Source organism: Megalops cyprinoides, chromosome 13, assembly GCF_013368585.1.
Source record: "Megalops cyprinoides isolate fMegCyp1 chromosome 13, fMegCyp1.pri, whole genome shotgun sequence".
In the NCBI taxonomy this organism is placed as follows: Eukaryota; Metazoa; Chordata; class Actinopteri; order Elopiformes; family Megalopidae; genus Megalops; species Megalops cyprinoides.
In genome coordinates, this window is record NC_050595.1 from 4,041,034 (window position 1) to 4,050,675 (window position 9,642).

Genomic DNA, 9,642 nt, shown 5'->3' on the forward strand with positions numbered 1-9,642 from the left:
ATATTATATTAATCAAATTACTGTTATTTGGATGAGCATTCAGATGCTTGTTAATTACCACATCAATATTTCCTAAGCACCCTGCAAAAATTCTGTACTGATACGTTGTAATAATATACACCTTTTAATAAATATACACTTTCTCTTTTAAATACACACACATACAATTTTTTCCTGAAAAAAGTAACGACAGGAACAACAAAAAATACAAACCCATTTTTTTGTTGGATTTGATATTTTGAATATTTCAGCTTGGAAGCTATGGGATATTAAATTATTAAATTTAATTAATCAAAATGCACATCCCTATTAATAACTCCTGTACTAATTGTTCCTGTCATAAAAAATCTACAGCATTTCATTTTCAAATATATGGTAATGATATAAATAATGCCTAAAAAATACAAATTGCAGAAATTGTAATATTATAAGTCGGGTAGGTCTCTCTTACGTCATTCTTGGTCTTTCAAATAATCCTGATAACATTGTGCAGTTTTTGATTCTTTGCTTTGAAATCTTATTTACCAGCCAATTTAAATACATGACTGACAAGCACAGAATTCAGATCACCTTTCTCAGGAGTGGGTTTTAGGTAAATACAGGAGCAAAATGACAATGATAATCAATCGGGCCAATTTCTCTCTGTGACGGAGAGCCCCTAAACCTCAGTACCACCGACGTCAGTGGTGTGAGGTTTGAATGGGAAGGCTGCAGACAGGTGTGTGTGTCTGTGTGCGCATGTGTGTATACACATGCATGAGTGTGTGCTGTTCAAAGCAGTCCTGAGAGAGGGGAATTTGCCATCGTTGTGTCTGATCACTCTCACGACACACACACACACACACACACACACACACACACACACACTAACACTAACTCCTGCACAGGGAGCCCTACTTCCTGAATTTTTAATCCCGCCGCTTCCAAGTTACATAATACACCACATTTCAGATGCACGGATAAAACAACATTACCGAGGGATGTGTTACGGGGAGAAAGAGGGCGAAAAAAAAAAAAAAACGCCACCACCAACCACAACAACAACAACAACAAAAAAAAAAGAAACAAAAATGACTGATAATGGCCGGCCTACAGACGATGAAGAAGGAAGAATGAAAGAAATAAGGAAAAGAAAGAGAGACAGAGAAAGGGGGCAGGAGGAAAAAAGGGGGGGGGGGGGCATTGCGTCAAAGTCACAGGCTCGGGGGCCCCCCGCGCATTGTTCCACAGTTCAGCGGTGGAAAAAGAAAGGCGACCTCGGCCGGCTCCGTCTCTGTGTCTGCCCCCATGTCTAATGTATTCTGTCCTTTGTGATGGTAAGCACCTGCGTGGAGGGCAGAATGCCCGACTCGGAGGTCCCGGGTGGGTTACACAGGGTGCTGCCGAGTTCAATCGGGCCAGCCCCCCCCCCAAAACCCACCCCCTCCTCGTCATCCCCCGTCTCCCCCCTGTCACCCCCCGCCCCGCCCCGCCCTCGGCCACTCCAGCCCAGGCTGTCGGCCGCGGCGCTTACACGCTACAGCCCTGCTAACGCCGTCTGACCCCGCCGCAGAACGGGTGAGCCGCCCCGCCAAACACAGAGGAGAGGGCGACGGTCGCCCCCCTCGGCCTCTCGCCGCGGCGGCTCGCGCGGGAACACACACCTGGACGCCGTCAAAGAAATAAAACACAACACAAACACACCTCCACACTAACATGGACCTCACTGGGATATTTATTTGAATTTGTCTTAAATATACATTTTTTTGTAATTCTATTTTTTTGCAGATCAACACATTCCAGTGTTTATTTTTAATATTTACAATTAATTCATGAATCAATCAATTATGAGGTGGAATTTTTTTAACCAAATATTTTTAAGATGGACAAAATGCTGAATGAATATAGAAATTTTCTTTTAGTTTTTTTTTTTTTTTTTTTTTTTAATTGACATTGTACATATATGTACATATATAAATAAACACTACATGCATTGGTTTTGTGGACTGTTAATTTCCTAAGCACACACACAGAGCTCCTGCAAAAGTGAAGGTTTCCTTTTCACTCAGAACTAAACCCCAATGACCGGTAACCCTGCTCACGCTAAAAAAAAATCAGTTTTATAAACAGACAGATGAAACGGACACATTAATATTTCAGCGTAGGCACAGACAGACGCGCACGTGTTGGTAACACCTTCAGGTGAGGCACAGGCCGAAGCAGCAGAAGCACATTTATTTTTCCGCTTTGGCAACATGGGAAAGCGGTATGGAGGGAACAATGGCTGAGGGCCTGTACATCTCCCCGGCCGTTACCTGCCTGAAACGAAACGTGGACGAGCGGCTCACCGCACGGGACGCTCTGCCCCGCTCCTCACAGGGTCTTTTTTACCCCCCCTCTCTCCCGATTCCTAAAGTAAACCTAGTCCCCATTCAACATTCATTAACTCACCAGATACATCCGCTTCAATCGCTGAGTTTATTTTTCTATTAATCCCACATAAATCAATCACTACAGGTGTGTTTTCAGTTTTCCTTTTTTTTTTTTCCTTTTTCGTTTTCTTTTCTTGTTTTTTTGGCCTCACTCCTGCTCAAGTTCAGACAGATTGCAAAACAAAACATGTCCTCTTTGTTTTACATTTTGATCTGTGTCATAGATACCTGCCAGTGACTCACTTTAGTAGTAGTTGTTCTGAGTGTGTGTGTGCATACATGCGCGTGTGTGTGTGTGCGTGCAGCTCAGATGATGGCGGCGGTGCTGGGGGGTAGGTGGATCAAAAAGTCATCTGAACAGAAGCAAAAACATGTGAGGGAGAAGCTGAGGGCGCGGTCTCTCCTTTAAACCCCCCGGAAAATATGATGAGAACGCACGCACCTCCCTCAATGTAAATCTTACACCACCACAATGATTTAGTGACTGTGAACACGATAACATATTGTGAAGCAGCAAACCACAGGATTCCTGCCAACTTCACTTCCAGGAGATAAAAGAACAACAGCATGAATTAAGCACACAAAAAACGAGTGTGGGGGATGGGGGGGGGGGGGGGGCACGTTAGGGGTTTCTGGCCGTGTCAGAGCCCCGTCAGACAAAACGACCGGAGGAGAGAGCTGGGGCGTGCGAGCCAGGTAGAGCACACCTGATCATAACAGGGCTCTTACAACACCTCCCACCCCCCCAAACAGAAACCCCCGCCCCCACCACTGGCTCCTTAATGACACACCTGACACGTACACCATTATCTTAGTTTGTAACGACTGGAATAACTGGTCCTGTCTGCACTGGCTTGCATATTCAAAACCATAAGCTGTAACAGGATCCACTGCCCCTGCAAACCTAATTTACGCTCAAACCCTGCGGCGCACAAGAGGTGTCTGTGTTTGCTTTACTCTCTGCAGCCTAATTCACGTAACCCGCCACCCCCGCCACCCCCATCATCCCCGCCACCCCCGCCACCATCCGGCTCCCCAAAACAGGCCTGACGGTAGCGGGTCCCTCTTACCCTGGAAGGGGTAAAGGGGCAGGACGGGGCAGAGAATGCAGTCGGGTTTGGGACAAAGAGTTAGAAGGATGAGCCGTGGAGGAGGAGGAGGATGGCTCAGAGGGAAGGAGGGGCCGACGGCAAATTCAAGACAGATGTCACCCTCGTCATATCACGCTTACACTGTTTCCACACACTGAATCCCCCCCCCCCAGGTCCCTTCCTAATAATGATCACAATAATAACAATAATAATATTAATAATAATAATTTTGCAGGAAGAAAAGCAAGGATAATTTTTATAATAAAATAATACCAAAAAAATGAAATGGCATTTTAAAATGTTTATTCTGCAGAGATGTAGGCTACCTGAGAGACAGAGGAAAAAAAATCACAAGCAAAACGTTAAGAAAGCTGCCTGAGCTCCCCAATCAAACGAAACGCGGAGCTGCGGGTCAGCCTTTCCACAGCCTGCCCCAGCCCGCTCCAGGCCCAGAGAGGGCTCTCGGAAGGCTGGGGAGAGCAGGCAGGGCGTCCATGGCGAGGCCTACGCTACCAGCCCCAGAGAGAGAGAGAGAGGAAGCGAGAGGGAGGGAGGGAGACGGAGAGGGAGAGGGAGAGAGACAGAGAAGGAGACAGCGGGGGGCAGGCGGCACGGGGTACACAGCCTTCTCCGCTATCCTATAACTCCATCGTCTGCCAGCGCACACCACGCCGTACGTCCCACCAGCCCGACAGACAGCACCACAGCCTCCCTTTGTACTCTTTGTCAGATTCCCTGAGCTACCACTCGCTCTCAGCTGTACACGTAAACAAACACGACGCAGTGACAACACGAGGAACGACCAAAAAAAAAAAAAAAATTAAGAAAAGGTTTTTTGCTACATTAAAGGATCAGTGTAATTTTTACACAGAAACGTGTGTGTAGAGACGGCATACTGTGTGGTCACCTCCAGTGGTCTACCCCTATAAATGCAAAATAAGCAAATTCACGTCACTGATCTCCCCTTTCAACATCACCAGCATTTATTTCTATTATTAAAAGTAATATTATGACTGTTATTCTTGTTATTAATTTTTTTAATAACAGGTTCATCGTTTTATCATGTCACGGTTATTTGCTATCTTCCTTGTCCTGATACTGTGTGTGTACCTTTCAGCTCTGAACCAAATGATTGTAAAATGACTTTCTTCCGCAAAGTCCTCCATATTAAAACATAAAGGCCACGAGTGTGTTTCTTCTGTAGCATATTTGCCTATGTATTTACTATACATGCATAAGAAATTATGACCTCACATGTACACGTAGATACCCGCACACAATTTCAATACAACTAGGTCAATTCGTTTATGACGGTCCAAAGACAATTAATATATGAATTCAACACGAACGTGTGAACAATGCCTGTATATATTTATAACACGACCAGATGCATATGATTAAATAAAATATTACAATTACATCCATGCATCATTTAATAATTGATAATAATTTGTAGTATTTGGAAAAAAATTCAGATAGGTGAAAGACAGTCTATGCTGAGATGTAAAATGTAACAAAAGAAGGAAATATAAAATATGCATATAAATTATAGGGCTTCAAGCCTCCTGCCTTAAAATCAAAGTCAACTTTTTATATACATATTCAGTCCATTGTAGCTGAAAAAAAATACATACTAGAGTCCACTGAAACCACAATGCTGTACACATCAGACAGAGCTTGTGCACAGCAAAACACTGACATAATGGCAGATAAATTCATCCATCAACTGAATTATAATTTCCATTTAAAAAAAACACTTTCTGCTGTTTTTATATAAAACAGAAAGGCTCAAACAAAGCAGTCCAATTTCTATAGCATCTCCATCAATGTCAGTCCGAAAAACCTACACAATACGAGCTTGAACTTCAACAACCAGCGAGAGCAAGGATACACCTTAAGGAAATCTGCAAATGAAATCAGATGTTAAAAAATAGTAATAGAAAGACTAGAGCAACCTCTGATTCATGCAGTGCACGCAATCATGCAAGAATCAACTGTGCAAAATTCATCGCTTATCTCTACCTGAAGCTGCACCTGAATACCAAGAAAAAAAAAAAGTTAATTATGCCCTTTTTTAAATGTACTGGAAATAAAGATGTCTTCATTACACCTGCATTGTTCTTCTGACTGCTCACATTTTACACCGGCCAGAAAACAGAACCGTTCTAATAAAAACGAAGACATTGTATTTTCCCTATTTAAAAGTTAACCGCAAAACACGCTCATTTGGATTTCTAACGCCTGTCAGACAAGGGTTTTTTTTTTTTTGGTTGGTCTCTAATCCAAGATATTACTGAGACCGGGTGACTTGAGACCTTAGCGTTTATATTTTCTTTGTTTGTGAGGCTCAAAGGCGATGGAAACTGTGCCAGAGCACCTATGATATATGCTGTATCCCCTTTTCTGCGCGACATCCTCTAATTATTACCACCCCGTGTCTCCGAGCTGCCAAGGTAACGTAAACGCTGTGTCAAGACACACAAAAATCCTGACCTCTCCTCTCTCTCTACACACCCCCCCCCCCCCCCCCCAACACCACTTTCAGCTCGCTTTCATAAAAAATCCCTCAAAAAAAAAAAAAAGAGGATAATAAGACGGAAAGGAACATGGGGGACCATGAACTGTCTCTGGCTAAAAACAATCTACCACTCTCTCCTTTTGTAGATCTCCAAAAAGAATGGGTCTCCAATATTGAGCGTGTCGACTGCACCGGGTTTGTTTGTTTTTTTTTTTTTTTTAAAAACTGTAGCTTCTCTAGATTTTCAGTATTTTCCTAAAACACTACCACCCCCCCCCCCCCCCCCCACACACACACCCTAGCTTTTTTTTTTGACAAAGTCATAAATTCGCTGACCCTATAGCTCTCCTACCCCCCTCTGGTTGAGATCATTCTAAACGGCTGAAAGGTCTTGGGATCTCCCTTGTTTTTGTGACCTCTTCCCCAAATCCTCCTCTGTGACCCACAGCTCTCTGACCCCTCCTGCCCCCCCCCTTCTCTCCCTCTCCCCCTCTCAGTAACGCCGGACCCAAAACGGCACCAGGACTTTAGATCCCCCCCTCTGCCACGAAACCCCTGCAAATACTTTCACTGCCTCTTTCTAGATGACCAACTGGAGGCTCACTTTACATCACTCGCTTGCTGACCCCACAATCTCAGTGCCCTGCTCTGTGTGACCCCTCAACATAACCCCCCCCCCCCCCCCCACCCCAAATCTTTCACCCTCTCCCCCTGGCTCTTAATGGAGGGCTTTTTCCTTCTTTCTTTTCATCTCTCTCACACTCACTCCCTGACCCCTACTCCCCTGTTTCTTGCGGTCTGACCCCTAGCTATCCTGCCTCCCTCTCTCCTTCTCCCAGACCTAGCATATCCCTACCTCAGCTCGCAAATAGCTTTTTTTCCTCCCCGTCTCTCTGTCTCGACACCTCGTCCTCCTCGTCTCTCCTTTCCCCATGCTTCCGACTACCCTTTCATTCCAGCTCTGTCTTATCTTTTTTTCTTGTTCTTTAGCAGCTTTGAGTGTGTGTGTGCGAGTTTCTGTGTCGTCTCTAGTACCACGGTAGGGTGGGAGCCGCTTCCGCTCTTTCGTGTCTATCAGTCCGTATCTCCGAGGGACCACGCTCCTACTCCAACCCCGTCGATCTCCCCCCTCCTGTCTCTACCTCCATCTATCCGACTACAGCTTTTTTTGACGCTGCCCTCACTTTTCGTCCTGTGCTTTCTTTCATATTTCATATTTTGTTCCTTCAAGGCTTTTCTTTCTTTTGGTACCTAGTCAGTTACGAAGTTGAATAACCAACTATTAGTTTTCCAAACCAAGTTATTCTACTCAGGGAAATTTGGCTAAAGGAAAAAATTCAAAACAAGCAATATTTTATATTAATATTCGTATTTTATTCGCTGTAATATATCGTACTGATGTCATTAATATTCACAGTTATTTCTAATCTTATTGTTAATATAGCTGCTAATGACATCAGGATTACTGCTGCGTTGTTTATTTTGTTCTTTTTAATGTTCCTTCTTTGTAAATTCTTCCTCGTCTTGTTCCTACTTTTTTCCCATGAAAATCCTGATAACGGTCTCGTCTGTCTCTTCATTCTCTCACAAACTCTTCCTCACTCTCCATTGCCTGTTCTCCTCTTCCCGACCGGCTCCTCAAACTCCATCGGCACTAGGCTTTGCGCTTTCCCCGTATCCGAAGTCGTGCTGAACCGCTCTTGTCATGACGGAGACCCGGTGCTCCGTTTTTAAACCCCCCGCACTCACAAAACACACACACACACGCCGATCGATTTACATGTGACTCCGTCAGGGAATCAGCAAGAATCGACTTTAACAACGTTTCACAATATCCAACAGGAATAAAAATGAAATGAAAAGGTGCTCAAAGTGGAGAGAGAAAGAAAAAGTAGAGGAACTGATTGAAACGCAGAACAGGGCGGACAGAAATCACAAAAAAGGGCTCGGAAAGTGAAATTGTGGTTAAACAACCAAGGATCGTACAAACGTTGGATAGTGTCGAAAAACTGAAGAAATGAAGACCAGAACGAAGTGGTATATTTGTGAAAGAACGGGAGAACAGACGGTGTTTCCCTTTCGCCGGGCGCAGACGGACCTTCAAGCTGGACTAACGTGCTCCTTTCATGGCTACGCTCATGTGCAGCTCCCGCTACCCTCCGACTGCTCTACGCAACCTTTCTCTTTCGCGATCGACCGTAAAACCCGTAATTTTACATTGTTAATCTTTTGCCTTTTCCGATTCCATCAAAATGCACGAATGTGTTTTAAAATCCACGATTTGTTGTCTGCAGCCTTTGGACGGAATCGCTGTCTTTGCTTCGTTTCTTTTCTTCCAGTCGCGAGGGGAGCGAGGACGAACCCAGATGTAAACACAGGTAACGAAACGAACAGAACAGGGAATAAATAAAACAATCTACATGAAAATAACTTGCAATCGCCTGTTATTTCACCAAAAGAGGGAATAACCAACCCTCGAAACGAATAGCAAAAAATACAAAAACCTCCCGTTAGCATTAAACCTGAAAAAGAACGTATCGGAGACAGAGACAGAGAGAAACCCAAAGTTGAAACTTACAATTTTTTTGCAGCCGCTTTGTGATCCTCGCTTTTTAATCCAGTATAGAGACGGTTTGGCTAAAGATCCCATCAAGGCAGTCCCTTTTGGTCAGTTTGCATTTAGGATGGTAAAAGAAAGATCATTGTTGTTGCGGAGTGTAAAAAAAACCGAAGTTTTAGTTGTAAAGGCTATATAAAAATAATTTGGATGCAAAGCAGGCGATGTGTCTTGTGTTAGAGGGAGAGAGGAAGAGGTGAAAGTGAGATCTGATGATTGAAAAGAAAAAAACTCTTTGGATCTTTATTCCTGCTAATTAGTTTCCTGCAAAAAATGGCTGTGATTAATTCAGTGCGCATGTGCTTCATTACACGGGCACGACGGGAAGGGCTAATTAGCCACCTTCTGGATCAATAAGATTCAGCAAAGGAGAGAGCGAGGGAGAGAGAGAGAGAGAGGGAGGGAGGGAGAAAGAGAAGGAGGGAGGGAGGGATGGATGGATAGATAGAGGGAGAAAAAGAGGAAAGTGATGATCAGGAATTGAAAATGGGGAATTAAGGGCTGCGGAAAGTAAAATGCGAAGAGTTTGATCAGAAGAGAAACAGCGAAAGTTAAAGGCGAGCGGAATAGCACAGCCGATGGAGAGCAGTGCATGTTTTGCCATTTGTTCGTTTTTTATTATTATACCTGCATCTAGGCACATTTGTGTATGTTAATGTTTATGTATGTACGTTTACGTACATATTTTTATCTTGTTTTATGTTAAAAAGACACTGCTAGTTCTGCTTGAGGACAAAGTGGCGACACGAGGCTTGTTCAGAGTTTGTCAGATACTTGTTAAACGGCTTAAAACAACCTCCGACGCATTCTGTATGTTTTCCTTTCTTTTGGAATGATAGCAAACGTAAACAAGTAATTAATAACATTGTATAGTATTAGATTTAAATAAGCTATATTTATATACCTTAAGTTTGAGTGAATAGGCTGTTCCTTGTATTACATGTGGAGTGTACACACACTTCAGTTCACAGAGCTCCATAAAAGTGCATCCATATAATAGGCATT

At 43.7% G+C, this 9,642-nt stretch overlaps 1 protein-coding gene across 1 annotated transcript in view; it reads right to left on the reverse strand.

Annotated features, from left to right (window-relative positions):
• The window catches only part of LOC118788124 (zinc finger homeobox protein 3-like), a 169,801-nt gene extending 160,821 nt beyond the window's left edge, over positions 1–8,980 (reverse strand). The window contains exon 1 of the mRNA XM_036544002.1: positions 8,599–8,980. The gene's annotated coding sequence lies outside the window, so the exon portion shown is untranslated. The remainder of the gene's footprint in view (positions 1–8,598) is intronic.
• Positions 8,981–9,642: the final 662 nt, after the last annotated feature.